This window comes from Lithobates pipiens, unplaced genomic scaffold (assembly GCF_037356315.1).
Source record: "Lithobates pipiens isolate NorthernLeopardFrog02 unplaced genomic scaffold, aLitPip1_a1.2 Scaffold_66, whole genome shotgun sequence".
Lineage (NCBI taxonomy): Eukaryota > Metazoa > Chordata > Amphibia > Anura > Ranidae > Lithobates > Lithobates pipiens.
Window position 1 is genome coordinate 1,532,378 of NW_027507888.1, and position 19,225 is coordinate 1,551,602.

Sequence of the window (19,225 nt, forward strand, 5' to 3'; positions counted from 1 at the left end):
GTCCACAAAATTCAGTGGGTAAACCCAAGCAATGAGTTCTGATTAAAGCTCATAACTCAGGCAGTTGATTGAGCTATATACTTTTTCATTCCTAACGCAGTCAAGCAATATTTTTGGGTCCACAAAATTCAGTGATGAACCCAAGCAATGAGTTATGATTAAAGGGGTTGTAAAGTAAAACTTTTTATTTTTTTAAAATAACAAACATGTCATACTTACCTCCACTGTGCAGCTCGTTTTGCACAGAGTGGCCCCGAACCTGCTCTTCTGGGGTCCCTCGGCGGCTGTCTCAGCTTCCTCCCGCAGGTGCTTCTCACGTTAATGCGAGCTCCCTCGCATTGGTGAGAAGCACTGCGGGCGCGCTCCCGTGATACAGCCGGCGGCTATAGCCACTCGCTGTATCACAAGGCCCCGCCCCCGGCGCGCTGCGTCATTGGATGTGATTGACAGCAGCGCGAGCCAATGGCTGCGCTGCTTTCAATCCATCCACTCCAGCCAATCAACGGCCAGGCTGAGCGGCGAAGAGGACGGCAGGGCGAGCGCGGGATTTTCGAGGGGTCAGGTAAGTAAAACGGGGGGACTGGGGGCGCCGGCAGTGTGAGATGTTTTTTCACTTTAATGCATAGAATGCATTAAGGTGAAAAAACATTTACCTTTACAACCCCTTTAAAGCTCATAACTCTGACACTGCTTCTATAGCATGTTAGACAATTTATTTTATCATCCTTAACCACTTAAGGACCGCCGCATGGCAATGTATGTCGGTGCAATGGCACCGACAGGCACAAGGGCAGTACAGTGGTGTAGTGGTTAGCACTCTCACCTAGGAATGAGAAGGGTCACTGGTTCAAATCCCAACCACAACACTACCTGTTCTCCCTGTGTCTGCGTGGGTTTTCTCCGGGTACTCCAGTTTCCTCCCACAATCCAAAGACATGCAGGTAGGTTAATTGGCCTCTGTCCAAAATTGGCCCTAGTATATGCATGGGGACCTTGGATTGTGGGCTCCTTGAGGGTAGGGACCCATGTGAGTGTGCAATGTACAGGAATAGGGACAATTGTAGACACTCACTCAGGTTGAACTGGATGGACTGGTGTCTTTTTTCAACCTAACTAACTATGAAACTATGAAAGCACGTACATGTACGTGCTTGCCTTCCAGTGGGTGGGGGGTCCACGTGGTCAAGCATTATTATTGTTGTTTTGAACATACAAGATCAATCATCATTTTTTGTCTTATATTTCACATGGGACTTTATATTGTGTCACATTATTTTTTATGATTATTTGGTTTTTCACTTTAATGGACATTTGAGTTACAGATTAATTTCTTTTGACTTCATTGGACATTTGGGTTTTCAAAGCATTTTTCACTAATGATTTTTCACATTATTTAGGTTTTTCACATTTTCCATACACACACATTTTTCCTATTAAGTCACATTTATATTTAAGAGGCCAAGCGCTGCACTTTTATTTTTTTTAGGTTCACCGCCAGGTTTTTATAGCGCTAGGTACCCCGATATACTACCCAATAATGGTTTTAACCCCCTGATTGCCCCTAGTTAACCCTTTCACCCCCTTTTATCAGTATCACTAAGCAATAGTTTTTCTGATCGCTGCATTAGTGTCACTGGTGCCGTTAGGTAGCTAGTTATTTTTTTAGGTTCACTGCCAGGTTTTTATAGCGCTAGGTACCCCGATATACTACCCAATAACGGTTTTAACCCCCTAATTGCCCCTAGTTAACCCTTTCACCCCCTTTTGCCTGTGTCACTAAGCGATAATTTTTCTGATCGCTGCATTAGTGTCACTAGTGTCGCTAGGTAGCTAGTTATTTTTTTAGATTCACCGCCAGGTTTTTATAGCGCTAGGTACCCCCATATACTACCCAATAATGGTTTTAACCCTCTGATTGCCCCTAGTTAACCCTTTCACCAGCGATCACCGTATAAGTGTCACTGGTGACGCTGGTTAGCCAGTTAGTTATTTAGGTTCCCCGTCAGGTTTTTATATAGTGCCAGGGACCCCCATTTACTACCTAATAAAGATTTTAACCCCCTGATTGCCCCTAGTTAACCCTTTCACCAGTGATCACCGTATAAGTGTTATGGGTGACTCTGGTTAGTTAGTTTGCTTTTTATAGCAGCAGGGTACCCACCATTTATTACCCAATAAAGGTTTAACCCCCTGATCACCCGGCGGGTGATATCAATTAGGTTTTAGGGTCAGGGTCTGCGTCGCCCCAGGCAGCGCTAGTTTAGTGACAGTACCGCTAACACCCACGCGCAAAGCATAAACCTCCCGTAGTGGTATAGAATCTGAACAGATCAATATCTGACTGATCAGATCTATACTAGCGTCCCCAGCAGTTTAGGGTTCCAAAAAAATGCATTGTTAGCGGGATCAGCCCAGATATCTGCTAGCACTTGCGTTTTGCCCCTCCGCCCAGCCCACCCAAGTGCAGTATCGATCGATCACTGTCACTTACAAAACACTAAACACATAACTGCAGCGTTCGCAGAGTCTGGCCTGATCCCTGCGATTGCTAACAGTTTTTTTGGTAGTGTTTTATATTTAAATCCGGAAGGCAGTGCTTGGTTTTCGGGGTGCCGTACGCGGCTAGACTCCCAAAAAGTCCCACATATGTGGTATCCCCGTACTCAGGAGAAGCAGCAGAATATATTTTGGGGTGCAATTCCACATATAACTATGGCATGTGTGAGCAATATATCATTTAGTGACAACTTTTTGTAAACATTTTTTTTGTGTCAATATTCAATCACTTGGGACAAAAAAAATATTCAATGGGCTCAACATGCCCCTCAGCAATTTCCTTGGGGTGTCTACTTTCCAAAATGGGATCATTTGGCGGGGGGGGGGTTGTACTGCCCTGCCATTTTAGCACCTCAAGAAATGAGATAGGCAGTCATAAATTAAAAGCTGTGTAAATTCCAGAAAATGTACTCTAGTTTGTAGACGCTATAACTTTTGCGCAAACCAATAAATATACACTTATTGACATTTTTTTTACTAAAGACATGTGGCTGAATAAATTTTGCTCTAAATGTATGACTAAAATTGAGTTTATTCGATTTTTCTTAGAACAAAAAGTAGAAAATATTTTTTTTTCTCTAACTTTTCGGTCTTTTTCCATTTATATCGCAATAAATAAAAATTGCAGAGGCAATCAAATACCATCAAAAGAAAGCTCTATTTGTGGGAAGAAAAGGACGCAAATTTCGTTTGGGTACAACATTGCATGACCGCATAATTACCATTTAAAGCAGTGCAGTGCGAAATTGTAAAAAGACCTCTGGTCCTTAGGCTGACAATTGGTCCGGGGCTGAAGTGGTTAGTGAGTTTTATGTAGGTACCCACCATCTGCTAATGCTGCAGGAGCAGAAAAGGGATTCCATCTTGCTTGAAGAGATCATGGCTTGCCATCTTGCTTGAAGAGATCATGGCTTGCCATCTTGCTTGAAGAGATCATGGCTTGCCATCTTGCTTGAAGAGATGATGGCTTGCCATCTTGCTTGATGAGATCATGGCTTGCCATCTTGCTTGAAGATTTAATGGCTTCCCATCTTGCTTGAAGTTTTCATGGCTTCCCATCTTGCTTGAAGATTTCATGGCTTCCCATCTTGCTTGAAGATTTCATGGCTACAGTGGGCTTGGGAGGGGGGTCCTGTTTAAAGCCTAGCTGCAAGAAATGGGCAGCAAAAAATCTATGTGCATTGCGCCTGAACACTGCTGTTGATTGAGCTATATACTTTTTCATTCCTAACTCAGTCTAGCAATATTTTTGAGTCCACAGAATTGAGTGGTTAACCCAAGCAATGAGTTATGATTAAAGCTCATAACTCAGGCAGTTGATTGGAGCTATATACTTTTTCATTCCTAACTCAGTCTAGAAATATTTTTGGGTCCACAAAATTCAGTGGCTAAACCCAAACAATGAGTTATGATTAAAGCTCATAACTCTGACACTGCTTCTATAGCATGTTAGAAAATGTATTTTATCATCATCCATGGTACCCACCATCTGCTAATGCTGCAGAAGCAGAAAAGGGATTCCGTCTTGCTTGGAGTGTGCCTGGCTTCCCATCTTGCTTTGAGAGATCATAGCTTCCCATCTTGCTTGAAGATTTCATGGCTTATCAAACAGTCATGAAAAAGAGAAAATTTACAATGGCATTATGCTTACTTATCCAGAGATAATGAAATCTGAGGTTTGGGTTAAAAATACACAATCGAAACCATGGCACGATATACATTTTTTTTACTGTTAACCTAAAATGCTTACTTCATGGTTAAACCTGGCTTAATAACAAGGTTGAATATAGACAGGCACAGGGAGAACATGCAAACTCCAGGCAGGTAGTGTCATGGTTGGGATTTAAACCAGCAACCCTTCTTACTGCTAGATGAGAGTGCTAACTACTACACCACTGTGCTGCCCAAACCACTGTGCTTCAATATCTCCAGGTCACTTAACCCCTGAATCTCTAACGCTGGCCATGCACATGTCAGTTTCTTTCATTCAGCTAGTGGGTTAAATTTAAAAAACAACACCTGACTGGATTCCTCCATCCACACACTCAATGTGGGTGCTGGAATCTTCTCCACTGTATTATTGAATTCTGACAGCAGGAAGGCTACCTTGCTGTCAAAATATACAGATCATCTCTCCAGCCTACAGCCCTGACTGATTGGGAATATCCTGACTTCTGTTCAACCACAGTGGCCACACATGGATCCAAATTCATCTTTAGTTACTCTTATGCCGCGTACACACAATCAAACAAGCGGGTGGAAAAGTCCGGCAAACTCAAGTCCGCCGGACAATCCCCCCATGTGTAGGCTTCTGGCATACTTTTTTGACCCGAAAGTACGGCGGACTTAGAAAGTAGTTTTGCACTCCAATCTTCCCGCTGGACTCGCATTTCGGTGGACAATCTGGCCACGTGTGTGCCAGTCCGCCGTACTTTTGAAATTAATGGACTTTTCCCGCCCGGAGAAAAGTCCGCTCATTTCGAGCGGGTCTCCAGGTAGGCGGGGCCCGCGAAGAAGACGCCGCTGGCCCCGCCACCTGGTATGGACTTAAAGGGGAACCCCAACGCCGAAAAAAATCCGCGTGGGGGTCCCCCCCAAGTCCACAACAGACCCTTGTCCGAGCACGCTACCCGGCCAGCCAGGAAAGGAGGGGCGAGCGAGCGCCCCCCCTCCTGAGCCGTACCAGGCCGTGTGCCCTCAACATGGGGTGTGCCTTGGGGAAGTGGGGGCCGCGCGGCCCCCCCCACCTCGAAGCACCTTGTCCCCATGTTGATGAGGACAAGGGCCTCTTCCCGACAACCCTGGCCGTTGGTTGTCGGGGTCTGCGGGCGTGGGCTTATCGGAATCCGGGAGCCCCCTTTAATAAGGGGGCCCCCGGATACCGGCCCCCCACCCTATGTGAATGAGTATGGGGTACAATGTACCCCTACCCATTCACCTGTAAAATAAAGTACAAAAAAAAACACAACACACAAGATAAAATAATTTATTGCACAGCTCCGGGGGTCTTCCGTCTTCGGGGGTCTTCTCGCCGCACTCCTCCGCTATCTTCTTGTAGCTCTTTTACTAGCGGAGGAGTCCGGCTTTCTTCCTCGCCGCCGCCCTCTTCTTCCGACTTCGGGGGTCTTGTCCCCCCTCTTCGGTTCTTCTGCTGGGCCACCGCGCCTTCTTATAGCTCTTTTACAGGCGGTGGCCCGGTCTTCTGTCGCCGCTGTCACCGCCGCTGCCGCCGCCTTCTGTTCTTCTCTTCTTCTTCTTCTTCAGATGTTGCCTCGTCGAGTCCTCCGCTCACAGTGGCTCTGACCGGGCACGCGGCGACTTATATAGGGACATCACCGGATGATGTCCCCGCCTATTATGATGTCACAGTCCCAGCATCCTCTGGGACTGTGACACCATAATGGGCGGGGACATCATCCGGTGATGTCCCTATATAAGTCGCCGCGTGCCCGGTCAGAGCTATTGTGAGCGGAGGACTCGACAAGGCAACATCTGAAGAAGAAGAAGAAGAAGGGTCGTCGAAGTCAACATATTATAAAAAAGCCTACGGCACCTGGTATTCCCAGGCAGTCTCCTATCCAGGTACTAAGCATGCCCAACCCTGCTTAGCATCCGAGATCAGACGTGATCAGGCATATTCCGGGTGATGGGGCCGTAGGCGATCTTGCTGGCCACTCTCAACCCTCTTGACAAATGCCAATATGGTCACCTCGGCAAACAAGCAGAAAAATAAAACAGGTCATCGACGCCAATAACATATTAAAAAAAAGCCTACGGCACCTGGTATTCCCAGGCGGTCTCCCATCCAGGTACTAACCAAGCCCGACTGCTTAGCATCTGAGTTCAGACGAGATCAGGTGCATTCAGGGTGATAAGGCCATAGGCAATCTTGCTGGACACTCTCAACTCTTGAAAAACGGCAAGATGGTCACCTCAGCAAACAAGCAGAAAAATAAAACAGGTCGTCGACACCAAAAACATATAAAAAAAAAAGCCTACGGCACCTGGGATTCCCAGGCGGTGTGCCATCCAGGTACTAACCAGGCCCGACCCTGCTTAGCATCCAAGATCAGACGAGATCGGGTGCATTCAGGGTGATGTGGCCAAAGGCAATCTTGCTGGCCACTCTCAACCCTCTTGACAAACAGAACAGGTCGTCAACGCCAACAACATACTAAAAAAATGCCTACTGCACCTGGTATTCCCAGGCGGTCTCCCATCCAGGTACTAACCAGGCCTGACCCTGCTTAGCATCCGAGATCAGGTGAGATCGGGCGCATTCAGGGTGATGTGGGCATAGGCAAACTTTCTGGCCACTCTAAACCCTCTTGACAAACGCCAAGATGGTCACTGTTATCTGGGGACTTCTTACCTATGGCTTTCTTGCGGAACCAGGCTCGTCCACCTGACAGGCTTCTATATACATGTGCCCAGAGATCAAGCTCATCTACGAGATAATACCGCCCAGCTGAATTCTGGACGGCTGTTTTTTCTTTTCTTTTTTTTTTTTTGGTTATAGTTATGGTTCTAAAAGTTACTATGATGCATCTGTTAATTGTTTTTTGATTCACATGTTTCAACCGACTGACTTAAGGTGACATTGGCCCTTTCTCGGTACGCACAAACCAACATCCCTCCACATCATTCACTCTAACATGCAGACACACAAACTATTTAAGGAAAAGGTCATCGGTTTCCACACGCTCTGGGATAAACATCCCATTCCCTCTCAAGCTTGCCAAGGTGACCATCTTGGCGTTTGTCAAGAGGGTTGAGAGTGGCCAGCAATATCGCCTACGGCCCCAACACCCGAAATAGGCTTGATCTCGTCTGATCTCAGATGCTAAGCAGGGTCGGGCCTGGTTAGTACCTTTAATTGCTTGTGCAATTCGTTTCGTAACGAATCGAAATTCGGCCGAATTTTGCATCTTTCGGACATTCGGATGCATCCTCAGAGATGCGATGAGATGGGGCGCTTTTAGGGTGATGTGGCTGTAGACAATCTCTTTGGGCACCCTCAACCCTCTTGACAAATGCCAAGATTGTCACCTTGGGAAACAAGGGAAAAAAAACAAGTCAACGGCAAAAAACAAAACAAAAAACATTTACAGCACCTGATATTCCCAGGCAGTCTCCCATCCAGGTACGAATCAGGCCCGATGCTGCTTAGCCTCCAAGATAAGACAAGATTTGTTGCTTTCAGGGTGATGTGGCCATAGGCAACCTCTTTGCGCACGCTCAACCCTCTTGACAAAATGCCAAGATGGTCACCTTGGGAAACAAGGGAAAAAACAAGTAAACGCCAAAAAAAAAAGAAAAAAAGAAGCCTGTGGCACTGGGTATTCCCAGGAGCAGTAGAGGCCGTCCATAGGGGGCACCCGGGCGCCACCCCCCCCCCTCCCATTTAGTAAAAAATAAAAAAAAAATAATCCATATTGACCATATTGGCGTTTGTCAAGAGGGTTGAGAGTGCCAAGCAAGATCCTCTATGGCCACATCAATGTTCCCAATCTCGTCTAATCTCAGATGCTAAGCAGGGTCGTGCCTGGTTAGTACCTGGATGGGAGCCCGCCTGGGAATACGAGGTGCTGTTGGCTTTTTTTTTTAATATGTTGGCGTCAACGACCTCTTCTATTTTTCAGCTTGTTTGCTGATGTGTACATCTTGGCATTTGTCAAGAGGGTTGAGAGTGGAAAGCAAGATTGCCTACGGCAACATCACCCTGAATGCGCCCGATCTCATCTGATCTCAGATGCTAGGTAGTGCCAGGCTTGGTTTTTTAATATGTTGTTAACATCAACTCCCTATTTTATTTTTCTGCTTGTTTGCCGAGGTGACCATCTTTTGTGTTTGTCAAGAGAGTGGCCAGCAAGATCGCCTATGGCCACATCATCCAGAATCTGCTCGATCTCGTCTGATCTCGGATGCTAAGCAATGTCGGGCCTGGTTAGTACCTGAATGGGTGAGCGCCTATGAATACCAGGTGCCGTAGGCTATTTTTTAATATGTTGTTGGCGTTGACGACCTGTTTTATTTTTCTGCTTGTTTGTCGAGGTGACCATCTTGGCGTTTGACAAGAGGGTTTAAAGTGGCCATCTAGACGGCCTATGGCTACATCACCCTGAATGCACCCGATTTCATCTGGTCTCGGATGCTAAGCAGGGTTGGGACCTGGTTAGTTCCTGGATGGGAGACCGCCTGGGAATACCAGGTTGCGTGGGCTCTTTTTTAATATGTTGTTGGCATCAACGACCTGTTTTATTTTTCTGCTTGTTTGCTGAGGTAACCATCTTGGTGTTTGTCAAGAGGGTTGAGAGTGGCCAGCAAGATTGCCTAAAGCAACATCACCCAGAATGCGCCCGATCTCGGATGCTAAGCAGCGTCGTGCCTGGTTAGTACCTGCATGGGAGACCGCCTGGGAATACCAAGTGCCGTTGGCTTTTTTTTAATATGTTGTTGGCGTCAATGACCTGTTCTATTTTTCTGCTTGTTTGCTGAGGTGAACATCTTGCCGTTTGTCAAGAGGACTGAGAGTGGACAGTAAGATTGCCTATGGCAACATCACCCTGAATGCACCTGATCTCATTTGATCTTGGATGCTAAGCAAGGTCCGGCTTGGTTAGTACCTGGATGGGAGACCGCCTGGGAATACCAGATGCCGTAGGCTTTTTTTTAATATGTTGTTAACATCAACGACCTATTGCATTTTTCTGCTTGTTTGCTGAGTGTTTTTCAAGAGGATTGAGAGTGGCCACCAAGATCCCTTACGGCCACATCACCATGAATGTTCCCGATCTCGTCTGATCTTGGATGCTAAGCAGTATCAGGCATGGTTGGTACCTGGATGGGAGACTACCTGGGAATACTAGGTGCCGTAAGCTTTTTTTAATATGTTGTTGACGTCAACGACCTATTTTATTTTGCTGCTTGTTTGCTGAGGTGACCATCTTGGCATTTTTCAAGAGGGTTGAGAGTGGCAAGCAAGATCCTCTATAGCCACATCACCATGAATGTTCCTGCTAAGCAGGGTCGTGCCTGGTTAGTACTTGGATGGGAGACTGCCTGGAAATACGAGGTGCCGTTGGTGTTTTTTTAATATGTTGTTTGTGTTAACGACCTCTTCTATTTTTCTGCTTGTTTGCTGAGGTGAACATCTTGGCGTTTGTCAAGAAGGTTGAGAGTGGACAGCAAGATTGCCTACGGCAACATCACCCTGAATGTGCCCAATCTCATCTGATCTCAGATGCTAAGCAGTGTCAGGCTTGGTTAGTACCTGGATGGGAGACCGCCTGGGAATCCCAGGTGCTGTAGGCTTTTTTGTTAATATGTCGTTAACATCAACGACCTATTTTATTTTTTTGCTTGTTTGCCGAGGTGACCATCTTTGTGTTTGTGAAGAGGGTTGAGAGTGTCTAGCAAGATCCCAATGGCGACATTACCCTGAATGTGCCCAAGCTTGTCTGATCTTGGATGCTAAGCAGGGTCGGGTGGGGTTGTTACCTGGATGGGAGACCACCTAAGAATACAAGGTACTGTAAAGAACGATAGCAAGATAGACTCCATTTTGTTTTTAGATTATACGTGTTACAGGAAAACTCTTGAATTCAGATATGAGTTTAAGTTGAAACTCACATGTTTTAAGTGTTATCTATAGAAATGTTCTCAAGGTCATTTTTACATATATATTAAGACTGTGGTGTTTGACTTAGCTCAGGCTTACGTTTGTTTTAGATAAGATAACGACATCTGTTCAAGAATACATATATTTTGTAGTAAAGATGATGTAAAATTTTGGCTCATGGCATCAGCTAATAAGTAAAATATTGACTGAAGCTATTTCTTCTGTATACGTGTAACACTTCAGAAACTCCTCCCTTGTTATCCCAAGACTGCATATAAGCGCAACTTTTTGACTTGATCCAATAGATATTCATAAAGTGAACGGTTGCACACCTGTCTCCTATGTCACTTATTGATATCTCCGGGCCTGGGGGTCTACGGAAGTCTTCCTGCATTACCTGAACCTATCTGGGTGGTCCTAGAAGCTGAATTTCCCTACAACTGGGGGCTCGTCCGGGATAGAAAACAGATAAGCAAAGGTCAGCTGAAGGGTAATTTTTTAATTTGTCTTTATTGACAAAATATTCCTTACCCCAGCTCTGATTTAATGCTTTTTTAGACCCGTAAATTAGTAGGGGATAGGATCACGCCAGAGGTTAATATTGGAGGGTTTTTGGGAAATCCACAAAGATAAGCAGTACTGCATACACATATATAGATACATTTCTTTTGGGAAGAAATATGAGGAGGTTAATGAGGAAATAGACTCCGGTGACCCCAAAATCTTTTGCTTTTTCTTTCTATCGCTTAGGAATTATAAGATTATCTGTTGTGTGGGTCAGAAGGCTGTGTGGTAAAACAGTCGGCTCCCACTGTCAATATGGGTCAGAAACAAGGTAAAGAAGATCCTCCCCCTCTTCCCAACCCAGGAGAAACATGTAAAGATTTTGTAGCCAGAGTTTGTGGTACTAATTATGAATTTATAGTCCCATGGGTTTCAAATTTAGCGGGATGGACCGAAACCATGCACAGTGTAACCCCTTTTCCCGGAATGGTAACAATGATAATTTTCATATGGATATGATTAAAGGATTGTGTTTAGGAGATAAGAGAACTTTCCCTTGGTACCCTGGGGATCCTCAATGGGATATGGATTATATGAAAAAGGGAGGGGAGAACTGGTTAAAATACGCCCCATATTGGTTTGAGAGGGAAAATAAGAAACAGAAAAAGCCCACCAAATGTCTAAGTAAGGAAGATTATGACCAGAAACATAGAGAAGAAGCCGATAAAAAGAGAGTTTTCCCTGACCCAACAGCCCCATCCCTGCCAATAGTTAGTCATCCTCCACCCGCATATGTACATGTCTATCCAAGTTTAGCAAAGGAAGATATTGATCTTCTGGCAGGACATTATGCAACCAGATAACGGCAGGTCCCTCCCGCTCCACAACCACAACAGCAGGTCTTTCCTGCTCAACGAGATAGACAGCCCCCACAGAGGAGAGAAGCGAGAGCCCAAGTCGAGGTAGCTGAACCAGAAGATCAAGGAGCTATAGGAGAGGTAGTTTCACCACCTGGCCAAGAGCAGGAGGAAGAACAGGAAAACGCTGATAGGGATAGAATATTCAGTCCCCCTAAAACAAAGAGTGGAGCTGTATATTGTAACCCTAATCTTCAAGCGCCTTTCATGACCATTGGAAATGAAATATTGAAAAAGGCAATAGACATTGAGGACATTGACAGGATAGTAAAGCATTGCCCCAAACCCACCACCTCTGCAGGAGGTACTTTAACCACTTCAGTTCCGGACCAATAAACACCTTAAGGACCAGAGGTCTTTTTGCAATTTCGCACTGCGCTGCTTTAACTGGTAATTGCGCGGTCATGCAATATTGCACCCAAACGAAATTTGCGTCCTTTTCTTCCCACAAATAGAGCTTTCTTTTGATGGTATTTGATTGCCTCTGCGATTTTTTTTTTTTGCGATATAAATGAAAAAAGAGCGAAAATTTTGAAAAATTTTCAAATATTTTCTTCTTTTTGTTATAAGAAAAATCGAATAAACTAAATTTTAGTCATACATTGAGGGCAAAATTTATTCAGCCACATGTCTTTAGTAAAAAAAATGTCAATAAGCGTATATTTTTTGGTTTGCGCAAAAGTTATAGCGTCTACAAACTAGAGTACATTTTCTGGAATTTACACAGCTTTTAATTTATGACTGCCGATCTCATTTCTTGAGGTGCTAAAATGGCAGGGCAGTACAAATCCCCCCCAAATGACCCCATTTTGGAAAGTAGACACCCCAAGGAAATTGCTGATGGGTATGTTGAGCCCATTGAATATTTATTTTTTTTGTCCTAAGGGATTGAATAATGACAAAAAAAAAAAAAAAAATTTTTTTTACAAAAAGTTGTCACTAAATGATATATTGCTCACACATGCCATGGTTATATGTGAAATGACACCCCAAAATACATTCTGCTGCTTCTCCCGAGTACGGGGATACCACATGTGTGGGACTTTTTGGGAGTCTAGTCGCGCACGACACCCCGAAAACCAATCACCACCTTCAGGATTTCTAAGGGTGCAAATTTTTGATTTAACTCCTCACTACCTATCACAGTTTCGAAGGCCATAAAATGCCAAAATAGCACAAAACCCCCCCAAATGACCCCATTTTGGAAAGTAGACACCCCAAGCTATTTACTGAGAGGCATGTTGAGTCCATGGAATATTTTATATTTTGCCAAAAGTTGCGGGAATATTACAAACTTTTTTTTTTTTTGCACAAAGTTGTCACTAAATGATATATTGCTCACACATGCTATGGGCAGAAGTCAAATTACACCCCAAAATAAATTCTGCTGCTTCTCCCGAGTACGGGGATACCACATGTGGGGGACTTTTTGGGAGCCTAGTTAACTAGCTACCTAGCGACACTAGCGACACTGATGCAGCGTTCAGAAAAATTATCGCTTAGTGACACTGGCAAAAGGGGGTGAAAGGGTTAACTAGCGGAAATCAGGGGGTTAAAACCATTATTGGGTAGTATATCGGGGTACCTAGCGCTATAAAAACCTGGCGGTGAACCTAAAAAAATAACTAGCTACCTAGCGACTGTAGCGACACTAATGCAGCGATCAGAAAAACGATCGCTTAGTGACACTGGCAAAAGGGGGTGAAAGGGTTAACTAGCGGCAATCAGGGGGTTAAAAACATTATTGGGTAGTATATCGGGGTACCTAGCGATATAAAAACCTGGCGGTGAACCTAAAAAAATAACTAGCTACCTAGCGACACATGCAGCGATCAGAAAAATGATCGCTTAGTGACACTGGCAAAAGGGGGTGAAAGGGTTAACTAGCGGCAATCAGGGGGTTAAAAACATTATTGGGTAGTATATCGGGGTACCTAGCGCTATAAAAACCTGGCGGTGAACCTAAAAAAATAACTAGCTACCTAGCGACTGTAGCGACACTAATGCAGCGATCAGAAAAACGATCGCTTAGTGACACTGGCAAAAGGGGGTGAAAGGGTTAACTAGCGGCAATCAGGGGGTTAAAAACATTATTGGGTAGTATATCGGGGTACCTAGCGATATAAAAACCTGGCGGTGAACCTAAAAAAATAACTAGCTACCTAGCGACACTAGCGACACATGCAGCGATCAGAAAAATGATCGCTTAGTGACACTGGCAAAAGGGGGTGAAAGGGTTAACTCTAGGGGCAATCAGGGGGTTAAATCTTTATTGGGGGGTGATAGGGGGCTACCCTGGACCTAACACTAACTGTCCTGACAGTTTTTACTGTCACAACTGACACTGAATGCATTGATCAGTAAAGAAATGATCAATGCAATCAGTGACACTGTGACTGGGGGGGGAGGGGGGGCGGGGGGGGATCGGGGGGCGATCGGGGGGGGGATCGGGGGGGGTTTGTGTGCCTGTGTGTACCTACATGTCAGTGTAGTGTTCGTGCAGACTTACTTTTACTCTTCTCCTCGTAGTCCGGTCAAAAAGACCGCCCCGAGGAGAATGACATCACTTCCTCCTTCCTGTGTAAACAATACACAGGGGAGGAAGCTTCTCATTGGCCAGGAGCGATCCAGAGGGGGTGGCTGAAAACGAACGGCCATCCCCTCTTCACGGAGCGCTCCTGGACCGAATCGGACCGCCGTATCCAGCGGGAGGGGGTCCGATGGGACCCCCCACCCGCTGGAAGGCAATCACGTAGATGTACGTGATTCTGCCTGCCTGTGCCATTGTGCTGACGTACAATGGCAATACGGCGGTCCTGAAGTGGTTAACTTACTTAAAAAAGGCCTGTAAGGGTAGAAATTACACACAGGAAGATATGCGTCTTATCATTGATGGCATCATAGGACACACCAGTTCCTGGAACTGGGCAAATGTTGCAACTATAAACACTATTGACACTAGAAATGCGGGAACATATGGGTTAAACACAGTACCAGGTAGGAACACCACGTGGACGGAATTAGAGACTGAAATGATGAGAGTATTTAAAAATAAAAGTTCCCTCCCTACTGCCATAGCATGCAAACAAAAGTCAGGAGAGACTGTAGTTGAGTTCTGGAAAAGGTTTCATGAAAATTGGACAACAGAAGCTGGATTAGCTACAACTACTGATGTGGGAGCTTTGTTTATTCAAACTTATATGAATAATCTAAAACCCCAGTTCGCCTTGGTGGTCAAACAGATGATATCGGAATGGACCACACAGACGATTGACCAATTTCAGGAAACTTTAATACAGAAAGAAGCAGCAGGGTGTTTCGATGTAATAAAAGAGAAAGCAGTGAGTACCCATTATCAGGGTGGAGTGCAAGCCCAGCCTTCCCAAGTTAATGGTGGACAATGGGACAGTGGAAATAGAGGTAGAGGCAGAGGAAGAGGAAAAATAAGAGGGAAAGGGCATGGTTTTTCCAGACCCCCCCAGCAGTCACGCACATGTTGTTTTAACTGTGGACAGGAGGGGCACTGGAGAAATCAATGTCCTTATGAATGGAATGACCCGAATACTCAAGATCAAGATCACATGCATACACAGGGACCCCAATCTAGCCAACAGAATCAAGTTGCCCCAAAACAACAGGGTCCCCGATTCCCTATACAGTGGAATCAACAACAACTGAAATGAAGCTGCCCAGAGGGTAGTATCCCAGCATTTCCCTTGATCTCACACTCTTACAATGAGCAACCAATTGTGACCTTATATGTTAAATATAGGCCTGTTCCGTTTTTAACCGATTCAGGAGCGACTCGGAGCACCCTCAGTGAGGACTACTACAGAGGTGAGACCAAAATTGCTGAACCTTCTATGGGAATTAATGGGATACTTACCAAAACATACAAAACACCGCCTTTACCAGTAAGTGATGTTGAAGGGGAAGGTGCAACAGTCTTGCATCATTGTTTCAGGATTATACCAAAATGTCCCGTGAACCTCTTGGGAAGAGATTTGATGGGAAGATTGGGTATAACACTGAAAATGACCACTGAAGGAGGGGTCTTCGTACACTCCAAGGTAATACCAATATATTACACTGAGGATAGTGATCTCCCTCCACCAGATGATCCGGTATGGTCTAAAAGCTCCTTGGATGTAGGTCTTATTTCTTGCACCCCATACAAGGCAGCTTTAAAATCATGGGCACAGCCGGTTTATCACAAACAATACCCCATTTCAAAAGAAAAAGAGGAAGGAATTGCTCCAATGGTAGAAAGGTTCCTGCAGCAAGGAATTCTTAAAGAGATACTCTCACCCTACAACACCCCCATTAACCCAGTAAAGAAGCCGGATGGCTCTTACAGGTTTGTACAAGACCTCAGAGCTATAAACAACCTAGTGATACCCATTGCTCCCATAGTGCCTGACGTGCCATCACTCCTAACCTCCATACCATCCGATGCAGAGTATTTTTCGGTCATTGACCTTTGTAATGCATTTTTTTCAGTTTCTGTTGACGAAGAGACACAACCTATCTTCTCGTTTAATTTCAGAAATAGGCAAATGACGTGGTGTAGAATGCCAATGGGATATGTAGACTCCCCTGTAGGATATACAGTGGCCTTCCAAGCAACCCTGCGGTCCTGGGCACCCCGCCATGGTTCCGTCCTACTTCAATATGTTGATGATTTGTTGTTGTGTAGTCCAAGCCAGAAAGCATGTAAAAATGATGGTTTAGATCTGTTACATTGGTTAGCAGACAATGGTCACAAGGTTTCTAAGAAAAAGCTACAATGGTGTCAGGAAACTGTTGAATACCTTGGTTTTGTACTCTCCAAAGGAGAAAGGAAAATCAGTCACAAGAGAGCTGAGGCTCTTGTGGGTCTGCCCCGCCCACTTACTAAGAAGGACATGCTATCCTTTCTTGGTATGATTGGTTACTGCCGCCAATAGATACCTGATCTGTTCCTACTATGATAATCTCCTGAGGCAAGCCACAGGTACTGACATGCCAGATTGTGTGAAATGGAATGATGAAATGTACAATGCTTTTGTGTATCTTAAAACTGCAATGGTCACAGCTCCTGGACTTGGACTACCTGAATATGGGAAAATGTTTCACTTGTTTGCAAGGGACAATTGTAAAACTTTGGCGGGGGTCCTGGCCCAGGAGCATGGGGGCAAACTCCGCCCTATTGCGTTTTTTTCAAAGGTTGTGCCTATGCCGGTACAGGGCATGCCCGCATGTCTCAGAGCTCTTGCATCGTGTGCCATGGTGGTGGAATTGGCTACATCATTCACTCTAGGACATGCCACCACACTGCATACCACTCACAATATATCCATCTACACCATTCACTCACCTGCAGATAGATTTTACACACATGCCCAAACTAGGTAAAAGACAAGAATTTTTGCTCGTAATTTTGGACGTATTTTCAAGATGGTTAGAAATATTTGTAACTACAAAGGAAGATGCACAAACAGTAGTGAGGATTCTGATACAAGAAATTATTCCAAGGTGGGGTTGCCCACTACAGATCAATTCTGACAATGGCCCTGCATTTGTGGCCAAAGTTTGTCAAGACCTGGTAAAAACACTGAAAATAGAATGGAAGTTTCATATTCCTTACCACCCCCAGAGTTCAGGTATAGTGGAAAGGATGAACAGAACCATTAAGGATAAGATCAGGAAGGCCACTGGAGGTACGTATGCAAATTGGAAGAAGGTCCTCCCAGCTGTACTAGCCGAGATAAGAATGACACCCTCTAAAAAGACAGGATACTCTCCTTTTGAAGTCTTAATGGGTAGGCCATTTCCCACCCCATGGGCCAGACAGCCACTTATGTTAGAAAGAGGGGACCTAGATCTTATTCAGGAAGAATGTGTAAAAAAACTTATTGAAACTTTGGATCAAGTTGAAAGGAACGTTGCTCGCACCTCTCCTTCTTCTTCACAGGAACCTACACACCCTTTTCAGGTGGGTGACACCGTGGTGGTCCAGCAATTGAAACGCACCAAGAAACAGGAGTATCCCTTTGGACCCCCAACCACAGTGAACGCAGTTACCCGCACAGCTATTCTGGTAGAGGGACAACAGGCCTGGATTCATGCAAGTCGTGTAAAGAAGGTCAACCAGGACCCTAAGAAGCAAGGCAAAGACAAAGATAAAGCACAGAGAAGTGAAGAAGATAGTCAAGACTCTGAACAAGATGACTTTGCTCATTTCACCACTGACTTCTGGGAAGGCCTTGTGCCTCTTATGTTGTGCTGCCCTGATTGTGTTCCTGCCAACTTTGCTGATAACTAACTGTATTTATCATCCTGAAGATTTGGGACCCATGAAAAGTATTTGTGGAGCCTCTAACACTCTACAACAGAATAATATGAATAATATACCTGACAGACACAAGAGAAATGAGTACTCAGAAAGTTTTACCGATAAAATGTTATTATTGAAGGTTAAATATAGCTATGCCCAGAAGTCTGGATTTGAAAAATGTTGGATATGTAGTAAACTCCATCCTAGCACTGCTAGGATCCCCTTAATGGCAGTACCTCTAAACGTCACCCCTCTCCTTAATGGCACTCCTCCTGTCGTTCTTACAAATGTCACAAGAACGCTTTCAAATAATACCCTTACTTTCCAAATTATTGGTAGAAGTCATTTCCCAGACTGGTGTTTTAGGTTGGGAAACTCCACAAATGGAGCTGAAGTTTTCCAACAAGCTAAAATTAACTTTTCAATGACATCAATTGAAAGTCCTTTCTTTCACACTTCAGAACCTGCCCTAAACACCACTCTGATAAACTTTCTTAGCTCCAGTTCCAGTTCCACAGTAGGACAATTATTGTCGAGTTTAACCTTTTCCAGTCTTTCTGATGAAATGATGACAATATTCAACAAACGATCTTTAGCTCTAGGAAACAGTATTTATATTTGTTGTGGAAAAATCTGTCACCCTTGGATCCCCACTGAACCCCAAGGATGGTGTTATCTCGCAGCCCTAGTCCCCATCATGGGCGTAGTAGGAGATAGCAAGGGAAGACACCTCCTTGAAGCTAGCATGCATCCTAGGTACCCCCTCAAACACCGCAATAAAAGGAGTTATTTCTTGAAAAAGATATGGCATGGGCTTGGTTCCCCTCATGGACTGGGTGGGGAATAGACTTCATGAAAAGGTTGAATAGATACACTGGAATCATTGATGAAGTAATGGAAAAGAATTCTGAGGATATTACTAAATTAAATATAGAAACTAGGGCAATTAGAAAACAATTAGAACTACACGAGTTAGCCATAGAAAGCATGAGTGCTGCTTTAACAGGGATATGTGAAAACACAGAAGATTATGAGTGTTGTACCTGGTTTCATAACACAAGTATTGAGGTACCGGATTACTATGATATAATTGCACAACACCGGAAAGAAGTAAGCAAATTACAAGATGAAGCTAGAAACATTGCTAAGACATGGGATCCTTTTGCAAACCTAAGTTCTGGAATAGGAATACTTACATGGTTAAAAAGTGCTGCCATAACTATAACTATGATTATTCTTTTTGTTTTGTTCCTATATGCCTGTTATAAGCTTATAATGTGCATAATTGTTAAGGCATCCCGAACCCCTGAT

At 44.6% G+C, this 19,225-nt stretch overlaps 8 pseudogenes; 4 read left to right on the top strand and 4 right to left on the bottom strand.

Moving 5' to 3' along the window:
* Nucleotides 1-6,097: 6,097 nt before the first annotated feature.
* On the bottom strand, nucleotides 6,098-6,216 carry LOC143959085 (5S ribosomal RNA; annotated as a pseudogene).
* A 108-nt stretch (nucleotides 6,217-6,324) lies between these two features.
* On the bottom strand, nucleotides 6,325-6,441 carry LOC143959061 (5S ribosomal RNA; annotated as a pseudogene).
* Nucleotides 6,442-6,548: 107 nt separating this feature from the next.
* On the bottom strand, nucleotides 6,549-6,667 carry LOC143959049 (5S ribosomal RNA; annotated as a pseudogene).
* Nucleotides 6,668-6,739: 72 nt separating this feature from the next.
* Nucleotides 6,740-6,858, bottom strand: LOC143959074 (5S ribosomal RNA; annotated as a pseudogene).
* A 1,574-nt stretch (nucleotides 6,859-8,432) lies between these two features.
* LOC143959063 (5S ribosomal RNA) lies at nucleotides 8,433-8,551 on the top strand (annotated as a pseudogene).
* A 108-nt stretch (nucleotides 8,552-8,659) lies between these two features.
* Nucleotides 8,660-8,779, top strand: LOC143958963 (5S ribosomal RNA; annotated as a pseudogene).
* A 325-nt stretch (nucleotides 8,780-9,104) lies between these two features.
* On the top strand, nucleotides 9,105-9,223 carry LOC143959100 (5S ribosomal RNA; annotated as a pseudogene).
* Nucleotides 9,224-9,751: 528 nt separating this feature from the next.
* LOC143959104 (5S ribosomal RNA) lies at nucleotides 9,752-9,870 on the top strand (annotated as a pseudogene).
* Nucleotides 9,871-19,225: the final 9,355 nt, after the last annotated feature.